This window comes from Monopterus albus, unplaced genomic scaffold, assembly GCF_001952655.1.
Source record: "Monopterus albus unplaced genomic scaffold, M_albus_1.0 scaffold70.1, whole genome shotgun sequence".
Lineage (NCBI taxonomy): Eukaryota > Metazoa > Chordata > Actinopteri > Synbranchiformes > Synbranchidae > Monopterus > Monopterus albus.
In genome coordinates, this window is record NW_018127950.1 from 1,427,591 (window position 1) to 1,453,900 (window position 26,310).

General features: G+C 40.4%; 1 protein-coding gene across 3 annotated transcripts in view; it reads left to right on the forward strand.

The window, feature by feature from the left end:
• The window catches only part of asic2 (acid-sensing (proton-gated) ion channel 2), a 360,784-nt gene that overhangs the window by 4,566 nt on the left and 329,908 nt on the right, over positions 1-26,310 (forward strand). The window lies entirely within an intron of this gene.

Genomic DNA, 26,310 nt, shown 5'->3' on the forward strand with positions numbered 1-26,310 from the left:
CCTAGGGACATTTGTGTTTGGCTGCACGGGTCGACTCTCAAGCTTTCTTATATATTCTCTGCTGTTGCCTTGCTGTTGTCCTCAGCCTTCACATAATAGCATTGTGCTTACTGGCACATAGAGTTCTGCAACAGGTCTGTAGTATTTTAGTCACTGAAGGAAAGTAATTGTTATTTCTTGGGCCATAGTGAATAGCAAAATCCTACAAATCCCTTTGTGACTTTATTTATTTCCTCAGGCAAGCAGTTTTCTTTATTTTTTATTACAAACAGTAGTATTCAAAGGAGGTTTCTGTGCCTGCTGGACAGAGTAGAAAATGCATGCCAAAATGTACCATTATTTGGATGGTTGCTTGGTGTTAATTTCTCCCTCTAATTTGGCTTGCTATTGAATGTAGCAGGCTGTTGTGTGGTTTGGTCTGTGTCAATATTGTGCTTGTAAAACCTGAGGACACAGACCAGAGCTAGGTGACATTATGGGGCACACTGATCAGACTTGAATGCTGATCATTTAAAGCCTTTATGTTTCATACAGATCAAAATGAGGACGTTTTGGCACAGAGTTGGTTTTGACACTAAAACACAACACTGAACACCTGCTTGTTGTTTATTGTTTACGTTCTTACTTTCTTGGACTGACTGTCAATGTTGGTGAAGAGCACACTGCTTGCAATAAATGGGTGTTAGGCAAAGGAATATTGAAACTTGAGTAGCACAACTTAGTAGTTCTGTTAACCTTGTGAAGAAAATCATGTCTGGTATTTGTTCAATGACAAACATGGTGTCAAAAAATCTAAAAGAGAAAATTTGAAAAGTGTTGTGAAGGATTCTGTTGCAGGAAGAGTGCAGTACTGTATTACCTCATAACACTGTAACTGACTAGGGCTGGCATTTTATTCACTTGTACAGAAAAGAGTGTAAGCCAATGACTTCCTGGTAGATCAAAAAAATACATTCACGTTTCTTAAACATAGCCACAATAAACCTTTTTTAGTTCTGTTCCTTTGTTCTTTTGAGTAGTTATTACTTACTCTGCAGTAAGTGTCATGGCACAGGTCATATGATGGGGAGCAAGATGTCTTTCTGTTTAAAGCCTGCACACAGATTGCAGCTGATAAAGCTGTGCAAGAAGTAAATGCTGCTGTTGTTTTTGTGCCTCAAAACCGAGCAGCGATGCCTTCACAATGCAAACAGCTCTCTGGGATCTGATCTGCTTTGATGGGCTCTTCATTTTGTAGAGAGTAGGTACCGTTGTCATTAACACATTATTGTGCCTCAGCTGTACTTAATCTAATACCTTCCAGCTTCTAAGTTTGTGTCTGATACTATTTGATTGATCTTCATGTTTCGTCCTGAGAGATTCTCAGTGCACAGGCGCTAATTGGACAAACAACAGTGGTGGGTCACATGTTGGTCACGAGGATTTTCTGCTCATGACTTCAGACGGATGCTTCCCCTGGAGCTCCGTATTGCAGCGACCTGGCAGCGAAGCAATAAGTGAGCAGTTCCTTGCTCGTGCCTGCCAGGAGTAAGTGTGATTTTCATAATTTAATTCTGTTGAATCTTCATGGAGATGATGCAGAGCTAGCTTTGCTGTCCTCTGCCTTCCCATGCAGTTCAGTGAATCTGTTTGACCCCCTTTAGTAAGTGTCTTGCTTGTTGTATGACATGCCTTTGACCTCAAGCTGGGTTAAAGCATAATCATGTTGACAGAGAGGCTACTAGAAGACACTGTCATCCTCTTTGCCCTCTGCCTGTTGCTGAACTCCTCCTCACTTCTCCCTGCTCCTCTGTCAGCATTCTTTCTCTCTCTGTCACTGCAGCAACACACCTTCATATCTTTGGTGCCTTCTGAGAGGGAAAGAAAAAAAATAAAACACCAGGCCCCCAGAAGTTAAAAAAAAAAAAAACATGCATGAATTCACTCAGACACATGCAATCAGACAAACACAGACACTCCAAAATATATGCAAACATGAATGAGCACTCACACACACACACACACAGAGGGGCACCGTAACACTCCAGGGAACCGAATAAGCGTGAGTGACATTGTGATGAATGACCGTAGGGAGGACTGCGGGGACGTGGTAGTCAGTGTGATATAACTGATGGAACTGGAGCAGAGTGCTGCACAAAACAGTGTGCACTTTTCCACCTAGATGCATGTATTAAATGTAGCCATGTTTTTTTTTGTTGTTGTTTTTTTTTTTTAGCATTTTACAAATGTGCAAACCACTGATCTTCTTAATTTATGTTCATACTAGAGCACATTTTCAACCTATGTGGCATTATTCATCCTAAGTACACTTGATTTTCAAGGCTGTCAAAAAGGAGGGCACATCTTGAGCCAAACTCAACAGCTTGGTGAACAATACAAAAGCCTGCTTTCAACCTGTTTAGAAATTCTTTCAGCCCAGCATCTCTGTAAGTATGTGAGTGGTCAGACCACGGCTACCTCCCAGTTCATAAGGTGTGACTGTAAACCAGCATGAAAGTTGTGGTGCTGAATGGGGAAACTGAGAAAATCCAGAGCCTGGCTTCAGTCCATATGTTCAGTAAAAACAACTGAATTAGTTCAGTTTCTTTAAAAAAGACAGAGGAGTGGGCAGTAATTTAATTTAACGGTCTTCTTTAACTGGAATTTTATCATGACCTTATTATAGGTCCTTATCATTTTACAAAATTCTTTAGTCTAAGTTAATGATCCCAAGCAGATTGTTAAAAATAGCTTAATAAAATGAGTTACTGATATTTAGAGCTGGAAAATTGCAGTATAGAAATGCCAGTGATATTTTAATTTAGTCTAGAAACAGTGACACTGCTGTATAATTTGTAACCAAAGGCCACTGACAGCATTGTTTTCCAACTATGAAATGTCCAGCTCAGTGTATAGCTTTGTTATTGACAAAAAATGTGTTTATATTTACAATTTCATGACATATCCATATTGAAAAAAAATACCATTTTTCAGTATTTCTCTCACTGTGTTTAATAGTGGAGGTGGGCCACCTTTCTAGAAGTAAAAATGATGCCGATACCTTCAAAAAGGAATACACTTTGATATAATAAACATTAACCTCCACGGAGAAAGAGGAGAAGCCAAATGTTATTTATTTAGTGGGGGTGACTGTGGTTTAGTCCACCATCTGTTAACCAAATTGCCTTATGACTTCAGCTAAATACCTGGTAAACCCTATAGCGATTTAGATCTTAACCATATTGCTCAGCCCTAAAAAGGCGTCACAATGACGGTGCGAATAGATCATGTGTCACGTGAACATGAGTTAATGGACTTCCCCTCAGCCGTGTTTGTTTTGCTGTGTGTGATTACAACCAGGATTAGACGCTGATTGAGCACACTGACAAGCCACATCAGTGTCTGTCAGGGTGAATCATGTCAGTTTGCCTGGCCTGCACACGCTGCATGCTTCACACACACACACACACACACACACACACAAATACATGCATGTATAATTTTGTGCTGTTTAATTTGTAACTCATAATTTAGCCTTCTTTATCTGTTCTTTATGGTGAATATAGATCCTGGCAGTAGTTAAAATGGTTATTATCATAAATTGTGAATGATTAATTGGTGATTGATTGTTAAATTTGCATTCCCGCTATCTCTCTCTCTCTCTCTCTCTCTCTCTCTCACACTCACACACACACACACACACACACACACACACACACACTGTATATGCACTACAGGGCAGGAATGGACCCGCTCTCATCCTTAATGTGAAAACTGATAGCAGTCACACTGTGAGCTCTGTATCACACAGACACTAATTAGCCACTCAGCCATTCCTCTGTCCAGAGTCTTGTTGGAACAGCACCGCAACTGTAACGGTGCTGGCTGTTTACAGCAACAGCAATTAGCCATTACACACAACCTGTGCCCTTAGCACTTAACTGGCTGATTACTGCATGGATAAATTTGCCTTGCTCTCACCAACAGAGCAGGCCTACCTAGCGGCGAGGACTGTGTTCTTTCCAGTCTGTACTGCTCCTTCTCCCCAGACTGCTGCATCTCACTAACTGCATTTTATCACCTTTGGTTTCATTTCTCAACATTTCAAAGCCTAATGCATCATATTAGGTTGTAGTGGATATACTGTATTAGTTACTAATGAGGAATTACCATGACATTTTACATTCCCAGCAGGCATGACGATGCCTGAGTCTCTAAAAGGGCATGGAAACAACCGCTGCCACCCACAAGCTCGCCTCTCTAAAACACCCTGGAGAAGTACAGTAGCAGCAACCTGTGCTATTTACCCAGCTTGGAAGAAAAGCTGGACTGCTTCCACACACAGACAGCTCAGTGTGGATAGTGCCTATGTGGTAGACACTGCAGTTGTCTGCAATGGTGGATTATGTTAGGCTGGTGATAAATTGTGTATTGTGGTGAGGCTTAGAGGAGCAATAATTCTCCCTGGAGGGTTTTCCTCATAAACTGATGCTGATTTTGCACTGTACTGCCAGGTATTGGTTTAGTGATTAATGACATTATTAATTGAGTAATACAGTTAGTTTCATGTCCAGCTAAAAAATAAGCAAGTTTGACATGACACTAAATTGCTTCATCAATTTTCAGAGCTTTGATTATGACGAGGGATCAGAAATGTCTTTTCTTGCTGCCCATGAACATGGTCCTGCCCACTTGACTCAGTTGTAACTTAACCAGTGTAAACACTGCAGAAAAGGTTTTCTTTTGTCCAGAGCTTCCCAGGAAGTGTTGGCAGTGTGAGTGTGTGTGTTTGTCTTGAAGTGTCAGCCCTGTGACAGACTGGGGACCTGTCCAGGGTGGACCCCGCCTCTCGCCCAGTGTCAACTGGGATTGGCCCCAGCCCCCAGCGACCCTGTTCATGATAAGTGGTATAGATAATGGATGGATGGATTCTAACCAATCTAACCTTAACATGAACCTTACAGAAGAAGTGAGTGAGTGGATGAAGAAAGCTCAAAACACACAAACATTTTGGCTTTGGTGCTGCTAGCCATACCTCAGATGGCCTCGGGCAAGCTAGTGCTGACACTAATGTGTTTGGATCTATTTAGTTTTTAGAAATGAAGATACACGGCATCATCTTGATGGGTTACTAAGGTATCGACTGACATTTAGAGCTGCCACCTCTTCCTTTTAATACAGGATTGTCCTGTTTTAGTAAATAAAATATGACTCCCCTTTGTGTGTTTGTGGCATTTTAATGTGTAACTGTATTATCCACAGTGGTGAGAACATCATAATATTGAGCAAACCAGTTTAGAGTAGCTGAGAGGTCAGAGGGATAAAGACAGGTTGTGTCATCTCAGTGTATGTGGAGCAGCTGCACATGAAGTGCGATTGAATAGTGTTCAGAAATAAATATGGCCTTAGATTGTCAATAGCCTACTGGACCATGAAAAAAGATTCTGGAGCAGCCCCAGTCCTGTAGTTCATTTCAGGACATCGCTATTCCATTTTCATTTGGTGGCCTACAGTATCACTTAATGTTCCTTTAAGCAAGACAGAGAGATTGATGAGAGATTTATGACAGAGGTAGAGAGCGGTGTCAGTGAAGTTGTGGATTGAGTCTGGATGTTGGCTGAGCCTTCACACCAGCAAAGCGAGAAGACGAAGCTGGAAGAGAGGAGGTGAGTATTCGCCATTACCTCAGCAGTCTGTCAGGAGGCCTACTTCATCACGGCCACCGGAGGAGGAGGAGGAGATGCAGTGTGTGCCTGTGTGGGTGTGTGTTTGTTCATGAGTCTGTGTTTTAATGTGCTGGAGGGTGTGTGTATATTTTCATGTGTGTGGGTTTATGTGGTGGTGCGCTGTCGCATGCAGTCAGTCCTGGTTTGGCCTGTCTGTGTGTGTGTGTGTGTCTACTACAGCAGCAGATTTGCGCATTATCAGTCTTCAGGCTGATATTGACTAATGGATATGAAATCTAAGGTCAACAGGCTAGTTAACTTGAATTACCTTGGTCTGTTTGGAAGCTACTGTGTGAACATTACAAGCTGTTTGTCTTTTATATGATCACAATAATGTTACGCTCTATTGATCTGCTTAGGATTTTTTGTGTGCCTACTTCTGCAGACAGTAAAATCAGCCACAGAGCAGCGCACTCTGACATGATGTGAATACAGTGACTTATGTATAGATGTATTTCAAAACACTTACATGTGATGAAAATTCTGAATTGTATGGTGAACATTTAATTAAAAACCACAGTGAATTGATGTTTCTTTGAGAAATTCATAAAATGATTTTGGTTGTTGTTGTTGGAGAAAGTTGGGTGTGTGGTGCCTGGGTAACTACTGGGAAGTTCCATCACATTTCGATGCTCCCTGCAGCTGCAGTGCGTTAGAAATTTTTGACACTGTCAAGTTCCTTGATAGGATTTTGAAATTCTGGCCTGCACATATTTCACTCAGCACCTGTTTTTCCTCAAGCTTCCACAGCATCCTTGTAAAAGAGCTTTCCATCCTTGGTAAGTTCTTGAAAAACACTGAGGTGTAAGAAGGTGTAGTGACAAGCCTGTAGAGAAATATCAGTAATCTGAAATCCCATCCCCCCACCTCCTGTCTTACAGCATTAAAATTAGGTGCAGAACATGTAAGAAGTGGGCAGACTAAGGCGACACACAGATGTCCTGTCACATATTTATTTGATAACCATAGGAGTAGTTCAGCGGGAAGTGTGTACGCTTCTCACAGCTGTCTGCTGATTTTCAAAATGCATATTTTGAAAATTAGCCTGCAACTTGACAGAAACTAGTCTCATCTGTGCTGTAAACAGGGGGCTTGACAACAAACACCTTGTTACCTTGCATTGTTGTCAGAATGATGGGGATAGCACTGCTGATAGAAGAGGTAACAATTAGAAGTGCTTGTATTTTAAAGGGGAACCGCACAACAATCAGCTTTCCACTCGTATAAATGTAACTGGTGGCAACACAGACAGTCTCTCTGCAGCATACAGACAATTCTGTGGTTTTGTCAATGCAACAGTCAAATGTGATTTCCTTCTGTCCTCAGTGATGCTGTTCTTCCTGTACCTTGTCTCCTGCTGTGTTTTTCTCTTACCCATCATGTGTCACTCTCCTTTTCCATAATTAACACCTAGTGCCTGAGCTGAGTGTTGCTCAGAACGGACTGGTTGGTGTTGTTCTCCTTAAACAGGCTGACAGACTCTTTTAGCCTCCCTTTTTGTCCACCTGTCTTTCTCTTTAATCTCTGTAAGCTGCCCAGAAGCCCCTTTGATCTCGATATTCAGACTCACCTGGTGCTCTCCTTGTGGAAGCAAAGAGATTTAGGCTGCTTTAATGGAAAGTGACCATTTCTTAAATGGATACGTTTATGTTGAGTTGAAGTGTCTTTTGTCATCTTTGCTAAGCACTTGCTACATTTTGAGGGTATAGTGAAGGACGTCTTGGGTGTACTACAGTTAACTATGAAGTCAAACATACAAGCTGAACCATTTTTTTAAATTTGTGATTTAGTCAATTATTCAAACTTTGAGATTCCACAAAATGTTAAAATGCTTCACATTGTTGAAACAGTTTAGAGGCTGCCTTTCTATAAAGCCTTTTTGATGAAAAATAACAGAATATTTGATGAAGTATAGTAATATGCTAAACAGATATTGTTTTCCTCCCCACATTATGACATTTCATTCGGCTGAAATACCAGAATAAAACTTTAAATGTCAGTGATATTTCTTCAGCAACTCCACGTGCCAGTGCCGGCCCTGCCTATCTCCAGCTACGGCTGCTGTCCTGCTGGTACGGATCGCACGTTAGTGCTCTTTTTGTCAAAATGACATCTCTGTGCGGGACAGCGTGACTAGAAATCACAGACATTGGCCCCACGAGGCCAAAGGAAGACTGAGTCTCTGTCTTGGCTATTTCTAAGTTTGACCAGGTTGTCTTTTTCCTCCAATCCAAGTGAATATTTTTGTGTTCACCATAACAACAAGGTGAACAGTGTATCAGCATTGGCTCGAGTTACTTGTGCTGCCCTCAAGTGGCCAAAAAAATTAATGAATTAATACAGCTTGAAGTTAAAGGAAACACAGTTCAGTACCCATGCATGACTGTCATCTTGCAGAGAAGTGTTTTAATTTATTATTCTGCCTTATTTTTTTCTACTGTGCCTTCTACAGCGTGAAATAATGGTTTTCAGTCATAGGTGTGCATATAGTTTAGTACATGTAATGCCCTTTATTTACCACACAACCTGCCTCGTGGCTGTTAGTACTGACAACAGAAGAATCTGTCAGAGTATAGGAATGGCACCTCTTACTCTTTGCATTGTGGGTGACAAACCCCCAAACGTGATGTTTACTGCTGCTTTATAACTTTAAATTTTGTTCTGCTGAGACTTAATATCTCACTTCCAGCTGCATTCCCTCTGTAGTTTGGCAGCTGCACTGTGGAGGGAAACAAGCCAAGCCTCCATGAACCACAGTGTCTTTGCACGTTCCTCTCATGGTTAATGTTTATGTGTATAATTAGAGACAGCTGAGTGAACGGGCTTTGTATTATTGTATCTCTGTCTCCTCAGTCCTCTCTATTGTAATCTCCCCAGACCTTACGTCTGGGTGAACAGTCTGTAAAATAGCACAGACAAGTGGCATAAACCTTGTTTCCATGGGGACACTAGAGATAAACAACAGCAGTATGAAAACAAGTTGATATCACAGGCAGCACCCTGCATGATTCCTCACTTAGAGGAATAACAGTTCCAGCGGTGGCAACACTGAATTTGAAGCATCTGATCTGAATGCTCTTGTGTTACTGAACATCCTGGTGAATGACAAAAGCCTCTGATAGCGGACATCTCAGATGCTGTTTGATTCGCTGTCTTGCTTAAATCTGAACTTCTGTACTTCCATGTAATAGGCCAGTGTGTGCTTTTATGGATTCACCAGCTCTTGTGCTATCCTCTGAGAAGTCCTTTAGATGAAGATGCCTCTAGACATGCACCAAACGCAGTTTTCTTGGCTGATTCCTTTTTTTAACATCTGTCCTGCCAGTTCTGCTTTTGGCTGTAATTGACAGGATACACAAACATGTTGTAACTCTTTTGAAAAAGGCGCAGCAGCTGCTAGAAACACAAGAATGTCACATCAGTCCTACTGGACATGCAGCTCTTTAAAGTGCATTTGTGTTTTACCATGAGTTGCATACACTGTACATATACATGCACTTCAAGTGTAGCCAGTAATTCCCTAATTGTTTACTATGTGTTGGAGTTTCGGATGTAGTTTTCCCGTCTCTCAGGCGTTTCTGTAGGCTGGTCTGTGTGCTTTTTGTATAGACACGAGTATGAGGCTAGCGCAAGGTGCATGCAAGATGCTATATGCTGCACATGCTACACTTTGAGTCTGTGCCACCATGTGCATGACATGTGTTTAAAGGTGACCAGCACAGAATCGGATTTCTCAGACTGATCGGGAGGTCATCAGCTAAAAACAGGCCGGTTCTGATCTCAGGCAAATCAATTGGTGCATCTTCAGATTTCACCAAATCTAAACCTAATCCTAATCCTAAACCTAATCCTTTTGTACAGTTCTAATTACAAGAATGTTTTCCCTGTGTTGAAACTTATATTTTAACTGGCATTCAGACTTGAGGCTGTAAATCAGTAACATACAACCCTGTTTCCAAACAAATGTAAAATGTAAATAAAAACAAGTTGGACAGCAGTTCCCTCAATTACTGAGCCGCCAAGCTGGCAACAGATCACACACTGTAATACACAGTCTAAAAGGGCACAGAAACATTAAAATTGCTAATAGAAAATGCACTTGAAACAAGAACTAAGGCTCAGCCCTAATCTTGCACTTAGTTTTTTTAACTTCGAGAGTCTTAAATCTTTCTCAGTCTGATATGTTGCTAAGTTTGTGTCAGTCCCACATTCTTTACTTTCCCTCCTCAGCATCCACACTCAGCTGTGTTTTGGCAGCTGTTGCTTCACTTTTCCTCTCCATTCATTATACAAGGAGTGGTTGCTTGTATGTTCATGGATCTGGATCCAAACTCCATCTTGAGATACTGAGGCACTGTAGAGCAACTGGAACCAGTAGTAACTGTCTTCATCATGTCACGCTACAGCACTTCCCATACTGCCAGCGGTGATACTGACTGGTGTTCCTGACAAGATGAGTATATCCATGTGAAGCAAATGTGCTAGCCCATTGTCAGCATCAGCCGTGACGCAGAAGGTTGGCAGTTGCAATGTTTGACTTGTTACGAATATATACCCATAGCAGGCGAGCAGCAGAGGCAGTGTTTGATCTGGGAGCTAGACGGACATTTACTCAGACTGGCAGGCAGGTAGCGATGAAGGATGAGAGCAGGTTGAGGCCAGCTTGCACAGAAGCTAAATTATATAATATGGAAAACAGGTAGGAGACCTTGCTGTCAAAAGAAAAGAGGGATGGCTATAATAAGAAGTCTAATTGCACATCTCCTCCTTGGACTGCCCAAGAAGAACGGAGGAATAATACAGCTTTCTTTTGTCCACCTTCCAGAATTTATAACGTGCAATAAAATCAAGTATTCTTGTATTTTCTATGAGGGGTATGCAGCTCTCAGTCCTTTTATCTTCAGCCCTCTGCAACAGCTGACCTTAAGTACATTTTTCAGGAGCTACATAGACTTTGATTGGTCATTATCTGTGTTAATACTTTGTTTCAGAAAGCACATAGGGTCCGCTGATCACACCTCTGGCTGCATTTACATGAGGTCTCAGATGTCTTCTTTAAACAAGACTCTTGGTGCACGTGTAGCTAAAGCTCATTAAACTGCATGAGGCAGTGTTAGTGGACATTTACTCATAAAGCAAGATGAAAAGGTAATTAAGCTACTCAATAAACTGACTTTTGCAATCTACAAGAGTGAATCTTTAGAGTTTAGTCGTGTTGTATTAGGAGGAGCAGAAAGCATTTCCTGTAAATCAAACGGTGTGGCTGTAGCTTTGGCATATGGCCCTGTGCAGTGCAATTTAGCAGTTTGACCATTATATCTTTTGTCTCATCTGGCTCACCGTTGTTTAAAAAATGTGTTTACTTGTCAAAAATCTTTCTGCTTGGTGTCAGCAGATCCTTGTAGGGGTGTTATTGTGTGTGTGACTGGCTGAGAATGATGAAATCTCTAGCAGTTTTGTATTAGTTCTGGACTTGAAGGTTGAGAAGCCGGGTCAGTCGCTGTAGTTTGATTTTCTTTTTTTTTTGCCCAGCGTTGTAAAAAGGGGCTGGTATGTGATCTTGTTCGAAGTAAAATGACCACACACTCAAGAACATTTCATTATGATCAGCATCAATGTTTAACTGAACCCCTAATTGGTTTAATGGCCTTTGCTATTGTATATTGTCCATAAAATTGGAGGTGATTTCAGCACAGTAATTGATTCATATCTAGACAGACCTGTTAATATTGGAAGCACATGTAAAGCCATAGAAGCTTTACATGTAGTTGTACATGCATGAAAACAGAAGTTATTAACTGTGAATGATTTTTAAATTTCATTATTCTTCTTTCCTTCCAAACATACTCCCACAAAAGCTTCTTTTTAACCATAAAACTGCAGCTGACAAAAAAGCAAATGGTGAGAATGGCCTCTACCAGTATTTAAACTGATTGACTTCCACAATAAAACCTCTATCATAGAATAATAACTAAACCGGTTTGTCTCATTAGTGACATTGGAGCATGGCCTGTCTGTCTCTCCCAATCCTAGGCTGATTTATGGAATTCACTGGGTATGCGATGTTTAAAATGGGATCAACAGTTTCACTCAACAGATTGTAACATCTACATCTGTGCCACCTGGCACTGCACAGTGGCGAAACACTTTTGGCAAGAAATCACATACTGTAGCTGTCCTTTATCCCACAATCTCTGTCACTTAGAGACACTATCAGCCTGAATAAGTTATCTAATAGTTGCTCAAACAGTTGCCAAGAAAACAATCCTCAGTGACAGGAAATTTTCCTGCAAGTCTGATTTTAATTGCTGCTCTTATTTTCTTAAATTTTTATGATAACCAGCACAATGAATCAAACAGTCATGCTCAATTCCATAATAACAAAGAATTGGTAAATGTTTCATAGCCAGCTTCTTGTCCACCTCATTGCTATACTTCTCAGCAGTTCTTTCTAATGAGATTTTCGTCCTTCATTTCAGTGAGGACAAATCAATTGTATTTAATTTAATTTATTGATTCTGATCACGTCAATGAGCAATGGTAAGAAGAGTAATAGTTGGAAGTTGAATCTCCCAGAACATCCTGAGGGTCAAAGTGATGAAGGAACAATAGGCACAATATTGAATCAATGGGCAGCATCTAAGGGCCAGTTGTCTCCAGGATCGTCATTGGACAGATATGGTGATGTAAGAAGTTCTGAATGAAAAGAACTTTAATAACCTGCATGGAGTGGATGTGACAGATGATTAGAGAGGAATAGAACTGCAAGCGTGATTGCAGACCTCTGAATGGCCGGCACTGAATTATGTGAATTATGCTCATGTATGTGTGGCTCCAGACAGTGTTATGTGCTGGAGTAATTTTATATCTTGGATTGGCATGAAACACTTTTGAATGAATCATCAGTGTAACAGGTTTCCAACTGCATTATGAAATATCTGGTTCTTTGATATAAAGTCGAAGGTACAAGCTTATGCACGTACAAACATCGAGGTAGGAGTTAACTGTGACTCCCAACTTGCACTTTGGCAATAAACAGCCAAACACTGTAGTTTACTATGTTAGGCAGAAGCTTATAATGTTGAAAGAACTGAAAACAATCTGCAGCTTAAATCAGTACACTCTTTAAATTGTAGCTAAGATCAGTTCATTAACTACGGTGCTGTTTTATGTTCTCAACTACACTGTCAAGGCTCATGGATCCATCAGCTGTTAATGATAGCCATACCTCTCCAAGATGAACGTGAAAGAATAAAGCTGCTTGTCATAACTTAAACCTGTACAATTGTTGTACATTTATATTGAGTCTTGTGTTTCTAGATTAAGAAACACTGAAGACATCATTGAAAGAAAAACTGAAATACAAATCGGGAAAAACATTTCTCGTTCCAGCGATTCCTCAGAGTTTCTTTATTGCCATCTGGTTGGAGGAATAGTCAACCGGCTGTGGCTCAGGAGGTAGAGCGGTCATCTCCCAACCTGAAGGTTGGCGGTTTGGTTCGATTCCCATTCTCCCGAGTCCACATGTCGAAGTGTCCTTGGGCAAGACACTGAACCCCAAGTTGCTTCCAATGGCCAAAGCAGCACCTTGCAGGGACAGTGCCGCCATCGGTGTGTGTGTGTGAGAGAGAGATGGCACTGCAGATGGCTGCCTCAGTTTTCTACTGGAGACACATTCCTTGTGTGTAACATACTTGGTCATTGTTGCAAGTCTATGTACTGTACAGAAAGTTTTATCGGTGACATACACTGCCCGGCCACATTAATAGTCACACCTGTACAGTTGTAAGCAGTTCAGTGTAACATCTGTGTTCATGAAGCTCAGGATCTTTCAGTTTTTGGTGAAATTGTCATAAATGTATAAATTCAATTATATGTTTATTAGGGGAGGTGACAGTGCGGTGGGTAGAGCAGTCGTCTCCCAACCAGAAGGTTGAAGGTTCTGTGCCTGCACTATGCACTCCACATGTTGAAGTGTCCTTGGGCAAGACACTGACCACCGCTAAATATAATGCTGTCCAATACAACACCACCTTTAACTATGACCTAAAAAGTAAAACATATAATTGACCTCAGCAGGATGGTGATGTCCGTCACTACTGAGGGATTAGGGGAGAAACAACATTCTCCTAAGCAAGAAACTGGCCAACATGTGCAACATTATGCTAAACGAATGAAACAAAACAAAATGGTAATTCATTCTGGTTATTTGAATAAGAAATAGCAGAAATACACCAAGGAATGAAATCAGGGCTTGAGCATCTTCCAAACTGACCTTCATCCAGATGTTCAAGTGTTCTTCTTACTACTTGTATCTTATTTTTTAAGTTAATATTCCTTCTGTAGAACAGTCTCTCTCATTCTCTTTATTTTGTCCAGTGATCTGCTCTCCTTCCTGCCTGCTGTACTGTATATCACATTATGTTTCCGATGCAGCTCTTTTATTGCTCATTTGTTTTGCAGTAATACAAAACAAATCATCAGTGTATTAATCAGCTGGGAATTAGCTTTTCATTCTCTTGAATGAAATGGCAAATGGCTGTGGAACATGATGGATGATGATTGCATCTTAATTACGATGAAAAATCCAATCAACGTTTTGTTTCGATTTAAAAGTAAATATTGAAACTCATTGTGCGTGACTCTTCTTTGGCAGTTTGAAGCTTTGTTTGTTACTCTCCTCTTCTTCTTTCTCGACCACAGTATGTACATATTGATTTTTCTGTGCTTGCTCTGAGTATTTTCACTCAATTAAAATTATGATAGAACCTGCAGTTTACAGTCATCTTCATTGACCCGGTGTTAAAAGCTCACCATTCAAACAGCCTTCATGTTAACTATGCATTTATGCCTTGAATGAGTAGCACGTCCTCCACTTTGGAGGTGATAAAAGCCTGAGGTGCTGGCTCAGCTCTCTCTGTCACTGTACAAGCTCACGAGTGAAGGGATTTTGTGAGACAGTCTGGCATTTCACCATCCTCTCACTTCATTGTCGCTGGTCTACAGTCTTACAGCATGATCATTCCCTCATATGCCATTTTAAAAAAAAAATAATTTTGAACCAAATAACTGCTTAAATGTGCAGTAACATAATCTGAAATGGCACAGGACTTAAAATGCACAGACATCCCAACAGTAATGCAGACAGTATACTATATTTAAGTAATTTGCAGCTTACTATGTGACAATTTGTGTTGGTAATCTGACAGTGGTGAATTTATTTGTTTGGCATTTATCTCAGCTGATTTTATATGCTGACTTGTAAAGTCATCATCCTTCAGGTCATGAAAAATCCTTAACTGGAATATATGTTGGTCTTAGTGGAAAAACACCCTGCTGCTGAGATACAGTAAGAAGGAAAAAGATGTTTTTTTGTGTCAAGATGCCTTTTGGGGATGCAGAAAGTGTAGGAGGATTATGGTCTGTGTTTTAAGTGTTTGATATGAAGACGATACGGCACACAATCCACTGAGTGGAATATTTTTATATAGAGTGGATTGATGGTCTGAAAATTAATGAATAGTGTGAAATATTTAAGGTGTCAAATGGAAAAATCTGCTCTTCTCTGTGCTCCGTTCTATGATGTTGTAACTGACACAGGTTCTTAATCAAATGATCTCCTTCCAGAGTTTCTTTTTATTTTTACTTGGGTTTTATGTCTTTCTTTGTCTGGTTGGCCTCGGTGGCCAGTTGTGGCTGTTTTTTTTAAACCACAGTCTTTGTAGTTGTTTGCGAAAACTTTTTTTGTGGTCAGTCATTTTATTACCATGTTTAGGGTTTAGGGAAACACACTGTGAAGTATGGTTTCAGCTGATGTTTTTTAAAATGATCAAATAATTCCTCTGTTTTTTTTTTTAAATTAATGTATGAATTTTTGTCTATAAAATAGTGAAAACATTCCTTTAGAAGTTCACATGGGGCGCACATTTGTAGTCAACCATCACTGAAGAATATGTATGGTTTTGATCATTTTAAGATCAAACCCACTGTTTTCCCAAGAAAGATTCAGAGTTCAGAGAAATTATTTTCTTACAGTACCCTTACAGACACATCACTGCGTGCACCAGATGTTTCTTCCAGGAAACCAGGATTTATGTGTTTACAGCAGCAAATAGACAAAATTTGCTCTTGAATAACTCCTAGTTATTCTGCCCCATCACCACCTCAAGCCAGTTGGCCTCTCCTGTGCTGCTGCTTCTCATCCTACTTTACACCAATTAAACTTCCTCTATTTCACCATCAGAGCACAGTTCTTTGCCTCCTTTTTCCAATTTCCTCTTCCCCTGTGTGCTCTTCATTCAACCTTCACCTCAAATCCATAAACCGTCCTATCGCCTTACACAGAAGTTTGAGGACAGGGCTCACTGGGGTCAGGGAGCAGCAGACACAGCCATATCTTGCAGCTTATGTGTTCAAACCATTAAAAAAAGCTGGAATTGGTATTGGCTGCCTTCTGCTTTGCATTTCTACCACTGCACTAACAACTTTTCCCTACTGTACAGGAACTTCTTCACTACTCTGCTGCACCGCAGTTATTCCGAAGCATTAATACTCTTAGGATAATCAAATTTGTTCATTTATAGAGGGCCCCAAACCCTGCACTGTGTGCATAAATTTAAATGAATATTTGATACCACTAGAGATACCGAGCTGCAGGACAGCGGAGGGGAAATTAGTCATTTTCAGTTCTCTGTTAGTAAAGAGGAATAAATGTTTGCACATCTTGCAACTGTGGCCTCTCCCATTGTTCAGCATCACTGCAACAGCATTACCTCATTTGTAAGCATACATATGATGAACGTTTCCCTTAAAGGACAATGAACTAACACTGTCTTATTAGTAACAAGGCAATATGGGTAAAATCCTCTGTCACAGCTGATCTAGTTTTATATCTTGATAGTGATGCACAGTAAATATATTTACTTTTTGGAAAAATCTAATGAGAAGCCATTTACTGATTTATTAAGCGGATTAGGGGTCACTCAAGAAGTGTGTCAGTTGATATGTTATTTATATTTAAATTACTTTCTTTTGGAGTTAACAGATGTGGTTTGTATTTTAGGCCTGGCTAACTTTTGTTATCAAGCAATTAGGACAATTTACTGATGATCTGTTTATGCATAGTTCTTCAAATGAAGAAGGTAGTAAAGCCAATTTAAGTCAGTTATTCGATTAGTCGCCATTGTTACTTGTTTGTGGGGAATAGCTAACACAGGTTCATATGGTGAGGGAGAACAACCAGGAGCGACACCTCTGATTAGACTGCTAATTTTAACAACCACTTCCTGACCCTGAAATGGGCTTTTCTTGTCTGTGTATTTTGCTGCTAAGCACTGTGTGCATGGTACACAGGTGGGAGGAGATGAACAAACATAAAGCAGTGCAAAGTGAGTTGGTGTTGCTGTTGTGCTGTTAACAATTTTAATCAAATGCTCCCCAACTGAATAACAAATATACTGTATAAAAAGCCATCTGAAGGCAGCAGGACAGATGCTGCGATCCAGATCGTGTGTTAAATGTTTGTTGCTAGGTTAACCCACAGTGACATAGAACTGTACGTTTTAATATGTCTGTGCACAAGACGGTATGCCTCAATAGCAAGAAAGTCTTTCAGTTCTGTTGAAAAATTGCTCCTCGTCATAGCATAAGGATCATAAGGATCTGTTTATATCCTTTTCTCCTAATACTGTTTAAAGTAGAACAATACAGACTTTATTGCTTCATTCTGTTTTTCACTTCCTGCCCTCCATCTGACTTTTATGTGTCATAATAGTCACGTTTTTGTAGCCCCCCCCCTGTGGAGATGTCACCACTCTCCTTCTTAAACCACTCTGCATTTAGCTGTGTATTTATTTCACTGTGTACCTTTTAGGCCCCACAGATGCATCATATATCATACGATGCAAAAATTCAGCAGATCAAATATTGCTCTAAACTGGTCCCGCTCTTTGATATGCAACATTACCTTCAATAGGCTAATGCATCCAGACATATTAAAGGGATGGTAACACTTCTAGAAATGGTACGGCCTGACAACTTTGTTTCACCTCATACAGTTTGTTATACCACATAATGTTCTGTACAGTCTATATTTATTATTTTTGACATACCAAGGAATTTTTATGAGGAAAAGCATCTTTAGCAAAAGATATAGGTGAAAGAGCTCTTTTCACTTTTATTTCTGTTTTTGTCTATTTTGTTAGTCAGCCCCACAAGATATCGAGGAGTGTGGCTGATTGATACCCCTTCTTTGGATACTTAATCATTATGAGAGACAATCAATAGAACAGAAACTGAGATTAATCTCATTTTAGACCACAGTATGTGAAGGGAATGCTGAAGGCTTTTGCATTCTCATGCAAATAGCGATAATAATTATTCCCTAAGTGCCTTCCTTGCTCACCCCAAATAGATTCTAGTCAGTCAGAGTCAAATGGCTTTAGGCAACGGAGAGAGAGAAATGAAAGACGTGTACATTCAAAGATAGTTAGAGAGCCTGGATATAAGAAATAGGCTATGCATTTCCACAGTGTTGGGTGAATCCATGCCGGCACTTTGTGTCAATAGGATGTCTGAACTTGTAGAAGGGAAAAAAAATGAGATGAATGACTGTCATTATGACCGACAGCGTGGCTCTGACACCCAGACTCTGAGAGAGAGCATGTGAAGGAGAGATGGAGAGAGCGATAGAGCGACATAATTACAGTAGGGATCACAGTGAGGCCATCAACATGGAGGGAACAGGTTCTGCAAATAGATGGCAGAGAACACGGGAAGAGAGGAGCACCACAGAATGACTGCTACAGTATACAAGTGACCAAATGCAATGTGAGTGAGATAGAGCTCAGGGGGAATGTCTGTATGAGCCCCCTGCTGTGGCTTAGGGGGCTATTCTGTGTGACTCCAGCAGCGGTGGTAAACACTCATCCACTCCTTCCACCTTCCTACCTTTTTGCCAAAGCACTCATATGCCTTACTATTGGCAAAATGATAACACTTATCACAGTAGGCTGCACAAAGGTGCTCTTCTCACTCACCTAAAAATCACTGAAGTTGTGTATTTTTGCACAAGAAACTCACAGATTCCATTCCTTAAGGTCCCTTTGAATTTGAGAACATTCAAAAAGTCTCAAATTAGGTTCAATTTAGCCTTTATGTGTGTGCATGCCTTTGTTTGCATATATGCAAATATAGGCCACTGGCACCATCATTTATCTTTATATAAGACTGTAGCACACAGTGTGGATTAACACAATAGGTATAGCTGGGAGAACGGAGAGGGTGGTTATGAGCTCAGGGAGTGAGAGGATTGGTAAAACAGGTTGTGAAGGAGATTTTTATAAGCAGTTTTACTTGTAGGACAGCCTTGGCTTTTGAGATGTTTGGATGCTGCAAAAAGAGAAATGCAAAGTAGCTGCACACCATAAAGTTAACACCAGCTCTCAGCTGATACATCTCTGCATTGGTTGGTGTTTGTTTATGAGCAACCTTGGTGCATAGCACACAATCATTTGATGTTTTTCTTATATTTTTAAGGAGAACTCCAATTTTTACAAATGAACATCAGATTACTTGTGATAAGGAGCAGTACTCAGCTCATGGTGACGTTAAGGATTTTTCTGGATGCAGGTGTATTGCATAAAGTCTGCATGTGGAGATTGAAAGATATGGGCATATACCAATAGGGAGTTCTTAATGAAAGTCGTTAATGAGCATAAGCATTAGCTTTATTGCCAAATATTATCAAAAATACAAGGAATTTGACTCCAGCCCAATGGCCCCTGATGTGCACAGCAATAAAAACAGAATAAATGCATAATATATACTAATTTAAAAAAAGCAGGAACAAAAAAGTTAAAGGATCAAACATAGAGTAAAGATAAAGATAATCACCTTTATTGGCCAAGTATGTTACGCACAAGGAATTTGTTTCCGGCACAGAACCGATGGCAGCCATCTGCGGCACCAACTCAACCGATGGCTCTAACCATCGGGGTCAACAGAGGGGGTTCAGTGTCTTGCCCAAGGACACTTTGACACGTGGACTGCAGGCACCAAGATTTGAACCCTCAACCTTCCGGTTGGGAGACGCCTGCTCTACCCACCGCACTCTCGCCTCCCCCAGACCTAACTGTTCATGAGTGTAATGGCCCGGGGGAAGAAACTGTCCTTGTGTCTGGTTGTTTTGGCATACAGTGACCTGTAGCGCCATCCAGAGGGGAGGGGCTCAAAGAGTTTGTGTCCATGGTGTGAGGGGTCTGCAGAAATCTTCCCTGGCCTCCTTTTAACCCGTGAGGGATACAAGTCCTTCATGGAGGGCATGCTGGCACCGATGATTTCTTCCACAGTCCTGACTGTTCGTTGTAGCTTGTTCCTGTCCTGATTGGTTGCCGAGGCAAACCAGACAGAGATGGAAGTGCAGAGAACAGACTCGATGGTTCCCCTATAGCACTGAATCAAGTTGTGTTAGTTATGTCCTAGGAAATGTAGGAACCTGTGTTTTTTAGAGTTTGACCCATATGGGAACTACAAGCCAGCATGTGTTTGCATATTTCTTTTTTCTTTCTGTCAACCTACCCTGCTCTTATTAACTACTCAGAACATTCATTGTGAACAGTCACAGTCTGAGCAAAATATGAGAAATCCTGATCTATTGTTAATTTAATTACTAGACGATAATAATAATATAACAGTAATGGTAATTGCCTCACTCATTTAAATGTGACCTTTGCTGTCATCTTGGCTCTGCTCATTTTCCTGGAAGCTTAATGTGTAAAAATGTAATATCTTCTTCTGACATTATTTCAGGTGAGGCTCACTGTGGTAGATCTGGATGGCAAAATAGTAAAAGTAGCTTCTGAATACTGGATTTGTACTGTGCAAGTAGGAGTTCTAAAAGTGCCTTTTGGATTAGTTTCTTGGAAGAATAATGGCATATGAGCTCCAATTGCACCACATGACTCAGTGCTGAGTTACCCAAAAAGAAAGAGCTTTAGTCAGAAATATTTAATTCAGTTTCTTTCTTTTAATACAGTTGTTTTCCCATTTTAATAATATGCAGTTTCAGTTAGTAAGGACATTGTGTGTGTGCAAATCCAGGTCTTTCTAAATAATGTCCTGAATGAAAATCCTGCAAGTTGCTGGTGTGATTTACTTCCATGGCCTTTATTGATGAAGTCAAACATCCGTTTTACATGGATATTTTTGGCTGCTAACCGAGTGAAGGTGAAGTTATTATAACATATGTAGGTGTTAGTATAGTACTTCAAACTGAATCTGTTACTTTATAGGTACAGACAATACGGTTTGATGAAACATGCATACAGGTTGTTGGTGAGGGTGTGATACTCCCAGGACCCTCATTAAGCCTGGCCTGAAGAATGATAATAGTGACCTGATGACTGATTCTATTCTGTGCTTTAACACCATCACCCATCCATACATTTTTCATTAAGCTTGTCATATGTTCTGTTACATGTCATATGTCAGCTGTTCAGGAAGTAGAGCGGGTCGTTTCCTAACCAGTGGATTAGTGGTTCGATTCAACATTGATCCTTGAGCAAGACACTGAACCCCCAGTTGCTCCCAGTGATAACATGAATGTGTGAGTGTTTGGGAGTGCGAATGGGTGAATGGCCAAGTAGTGGGAAGGCGCTACTTGTGCTGCAATGCATTGAAAAGTGCTATAAAAGTATAAGACCATTTACCATATGACCTCTTACCCATACATGCACAGTATAAAAACTGTAGGTTGATTTTTCCAAAGAGCATTGGCTGCGTCATCATCAGACTGGCACAAACAGAAGAGCAGAGAGAAGTTAAGCAGCCTTTGTTCACTACAGGAACAGAAAGTCAGGTGTATTTGTGTGGTGGGGATGGTGGGTGTAAAAGGGTAAGGACAGTGGTTTTGTGCAGTCCTCCTGGAAACTGAAGGCTGAGATTGGTGCTGTGGGTAAAAAAAAAAAACAGAAACGTGGAGAGAGGGCAGCCAGAGTTAAAAGCCACGACGGCTACTTGAAACGGCTGGTCTCAAGGATGAGTACACAGGAATGCTTTTAACTGCTGGTCCCTCTGAGAGAAAAACTAAATTCTTATTAAATTAAGTGGCTGACAGGATGAGACAAGACCCAAATGTCTGTGGTGAAAGCACTTTGTAATTTTTGTGTCTGTTGTGTATGAATATCTAAGCTTAAAGATCTTGTTTATCCTTCCATCAACAGGCATCGGTTTTGTAGACTGTAGTGTGTTTTTGTTAAACAAGGACACACAGTCAAATTAATGCAGCTGAACCCAAAACTGTAGTGGTTAGATGCTGATTGTAATCAATAATTGGTGTTTGTCTGACACTGAAATGGCTCAACAGTGTGCTCCAGTGGACCAGCCCCCCATTTTGTAATCTGCGTCCACACATCCGACACAGCCCTCTTTCAGCATCTACGCTAACTTTAGAATCTATCAAACCCATCAGGCCAAATGTTAGCAAACAATAACTGTTAGCAACATGCTGTCCTTAACATCAGACACTTTTTTTAGCTGGCTGCGTAGCCATGCGTCTGTGCACATACAGTAGTGACGGTAGAAGATGAATAGAAAACTATTGCACATAGAAATTGTGAATTTATAAATTACAGAGTACATTGTGAATCATATATTTGGTTTTGTCAAAAAATAAGCAATTTTCAATGAAATTAATTATAAATTGCAGCCGCAGTTTTTAATCATTTTTGCTCAGCCTTACAGGTTGTGAACAGCAAATATTCCCTCCTGTCTCTGGTTAGGGCTGTGTTAGCTCTGTGGTGTGACCACTAATCACACATTGAAGAATTAACGAAGACATTCAAACCATCAGCGGTATGCCCCTCGTTTTCATTTCTAATTTTTGAAGAGGAGGGTCATGGACTTGTTGGTTCTGTATTAAGCAGAGAAAAAGAAAAACTAAAGAGGTGCATTATTTCAATACTTGAATCAACATAGTCTACTTTTATCTCCAGTACTGAGAATGCATTCATTTGATGGTTCGCTTGTTACCTGGAGTGTCATCGCATACTAAATGAAAGCAGCCCTGTGATTTAAAAAAAAGAAAAGACAAAAACCTGTGATACAATGATTTTCTGTACATCATCATACAATCGCCCTCCTGATGTGATATGTGTTTTTGTGCTTGTGCGTATGTTTTCACACGCATCAATGCACATGAACTAAAGCTGGTTTATCTTCAGTGACAGCAGAGAGAATATGTGATGAATTATCCTTGTGTTCCCATGACACAGCTTGCCCTTCACAGAGACACTGTATTAGTGTGAGCGTGTATTTCACATTTTATGGCGATATGTGTGAAGATTAAGCAATACACTGAATCCTTATTTACATTTGAAATTGTAAGGAAGAACCACAAGTACTGCAGTTGTCAGGATCGGCATGTAAAGGGGTGAAGTCAATTATAAGGCCAGACGAGGTTTAGAAGAACACTGTCTCTTTAATAAGAGCACTGGTAACAAACACAACGATAATACAAAGCAGGATTTTGTTTCAGCAAGTAACACTCTCAGGTCGATAATACAGTCCAGGGTCAAAACCAACCAACTTACACAGCCGAGGGATCTACAAACGAGAGGTTAGAAAGGGGAGGCGACAGTCAGGGTTGGGCAGTACTTGGTGGTCACAAGGTAATCCATGGTCAGAGCTGGAATAACAGGTACAGAAAAACCACTGTAAAGTCTGAAACGGGGTTAGAACGATCTGGCAGTTTCTTGGTGTGGGGAAGCTGCCTATAATATGCTGTTGTAAGCAGGTGTGAGTAATGAGAAGCAGGTGAAACCGATGTGGGTGATGAGATAAAGTTCCCGGGAGTCAGGGTGAGCTGGGGACAGGAAGTAGTGTCAAAATAAAAGCATGAGACCGGAAGCAATGGGACAGAATCATGACAGCAGTATTAACCTAAATATGTAACCTGGTCAGTTTCAGACTTGGATACCTCTACATCTGAAATACCTGTATAGTGTGAGATTGCCACTGAAGATAATGATCCATGTAGAACAATGAAAATAAAGAAATAGCATTGTTCTTGTATTGCAGTATAGAGCTAGTCATACATTTAAAGGAAAAAAATCTACAATCAGACTAATATTTTATGCTAACACAACCCTTTTCAGCTGCTTGGCTTGCATATATTTTTATATTTAAAGCCAAAACAATCAACATTACAAGGGAGAAGGCTTTTAAGTTGAGAATTTAGTGCTGTGTTGCAGTTTATTGCAACCCCACAAATGAATGCACTTCAGTGAGATTTTACTTGACTTGCAAGTTAACAGTTGTTTACCGCAGTGGTGGTTTCAGCTAGACATTTGCAGCTTACGTTAAACCAGATAAATACCCTTGTTTAATGTATTCCTTACATGTCTGCTGTTGTGTTTTTGGTGTTTAAAAGGCCAGGAGAGGTACTGCCCTAAATGATTAATATCTTTTATTACAGCCCCATGAACACCACTTCAACATGTGGAGAAACGCAGAGATGGTTTAACTGGAAAGTTCAGGGGAGGAGTTTAGTGAACAGTTAGTTGTCCTGATGTTCACTGTAAACTGGGACCTTACAAGACAACATCTTTGTATTACAACTTGGTACAAGATTTTCATGTTGTAGCACTGTTGAAATGTCCTGAGGTGTTTATCTAGGTCACTGATGTAATGTCAAAAATAACTTGCCTTCCAGACGAGTATTCGTCCAGGGAAAACTACTATGACAAGTGATGGTGGCCTTGTACCAGAAGCAGTCTGTTCCTCCTGTCTTCTTTAAAACTCTGTCATGATCTTTGGGTGCAGACAAAATGCCTATTTCTGGAAATCTGCATCAAAAGTGCCAAAAAACACAGTTAATGGCATTTAATTTTTAGTTCTCGAGATCACATCTTTCTCCATGTGTTGTTGTGTCAGATCCTCACTGATCACAACATGCAATTAAAAAGATGTCAGCTAAATGTAGTATGAGGTCAGTTTGACCATGGCATGGTACTGATAAACTAAAACTAGTATGGAGTAGCACCACAAGTGCTTGATTTCAACTGTTATTTTCACATTTTCCACTTTCTGTTATGACATTTAAGCAGTTATTGAGGCTGCTTAAGGCAGTGTTGGAAAAGACTGTGTTATTTTGCCCTCTGCAATATTTGCAAAAAAGGAAATAAAGTAAATCAGACCTCTTTGGCAGTGCTTGACGTGGACGCAGTACCGGCACTTCTACCTTTTACTCTTTCATGTACCGGGTCTTTTCCTTGTGTTCTGAGACTTCTCACAGGCTGCTGGCAGTATTCTTTTCTGCCATCTCTGTTGGCTCATTTAAGACACGCTGTGTCTCGCCTAGACAGCAGACAAAATTAGACGATGGGAGCAGGGAGCTTTGACAAAAAGCTGCAATCAGGACGGACAATTTAGGAGCTTTCTGCCAGCTACAGTGTGGGAGCCAGTGGGGGGTTAACCCTTCTAAGAAGTGACCTGACCTCTCTCAGAAACAACAAATGTTTTAAAGGTTTACTTGCGCGATTAAGGTTGCAGTTTACTTTGAACAGTGGCAGCTTTTATGTCCTGAAGAAGCGTCTAATACGATATCACACGCCCCTTAAAGACCCCTACGGTGGATCAGACCATTTCCACTCCCAGATGTGAGCCTTTTGACTTTACCTGCTGTTAATCATGAATAAATAAATATTGTGATTATGATTATTGCTAGTATTTTTACATTGTGTATATTTGTTATTTGTCCAGTTAGAGGCTGCACAAGCTGTAAATACAATAGGCTGAATATTACACCCCACACTTCCTTCCCCCTGACTCCATGCACTGCTTTTGAACAAATGTTTGACCAGCACTTTATAAAAGCTCATATGACAAGTAGTTTTACCACATGTACATTACGCCTGTAGTGAGCAAGAGAGGACTTTTTGCTTATACACCACTTTGTCATTGTAAGATGGGAGCAAAAGAGTCAGAGCACACATATTCAGCTCACTATCTGCAAACTAGTTTATTGTCACTGCTTGGATGATGAGAAAATTGAACTTGTCAACATGTTCTCTCTGCAGCCCCAGTAAGTGGCAATTTATGTGAACACTGGTGGAATGTACTGTTGTTGTGCTTAGTGAAAAGAATAAACACCCAACTTCCTAGGACAATATGTTGGCAACTTCTGATGTTAGTTGCTGGTACAGCTGCTTGCAGAACAACTGTAAATGTGACAACAAACTGCCTCCCATTATGTTTACTGCAAATGAGGGCTGGTAGTGTTGAATTTTTTTTTTCTTCTCAGCAAGTAAACCTGTGACAATACTGCAGCCACTAATAAAAGGGCACTGCTAAGTGAGTATTGCCTTTGTAGCCAACTTTTCTGTTGTCAAAACCAAGACTGCGTCTGTGATCCACGCCACTGTGAACTTGGGTCGCTGAAAATAGTTTCCATAAATGCATTATTACATTACTCCTGTATGAGTAGCATTTGCTAAATGTTACGTTGACAAGCTGAATTAGGAAAGTTCAGCACCCATGTTTTGTATGATTTGATGCACCCACTGTGTGTGTCATACAAAGAGAAGCAGTGAATATGCTTTAGCTGAAA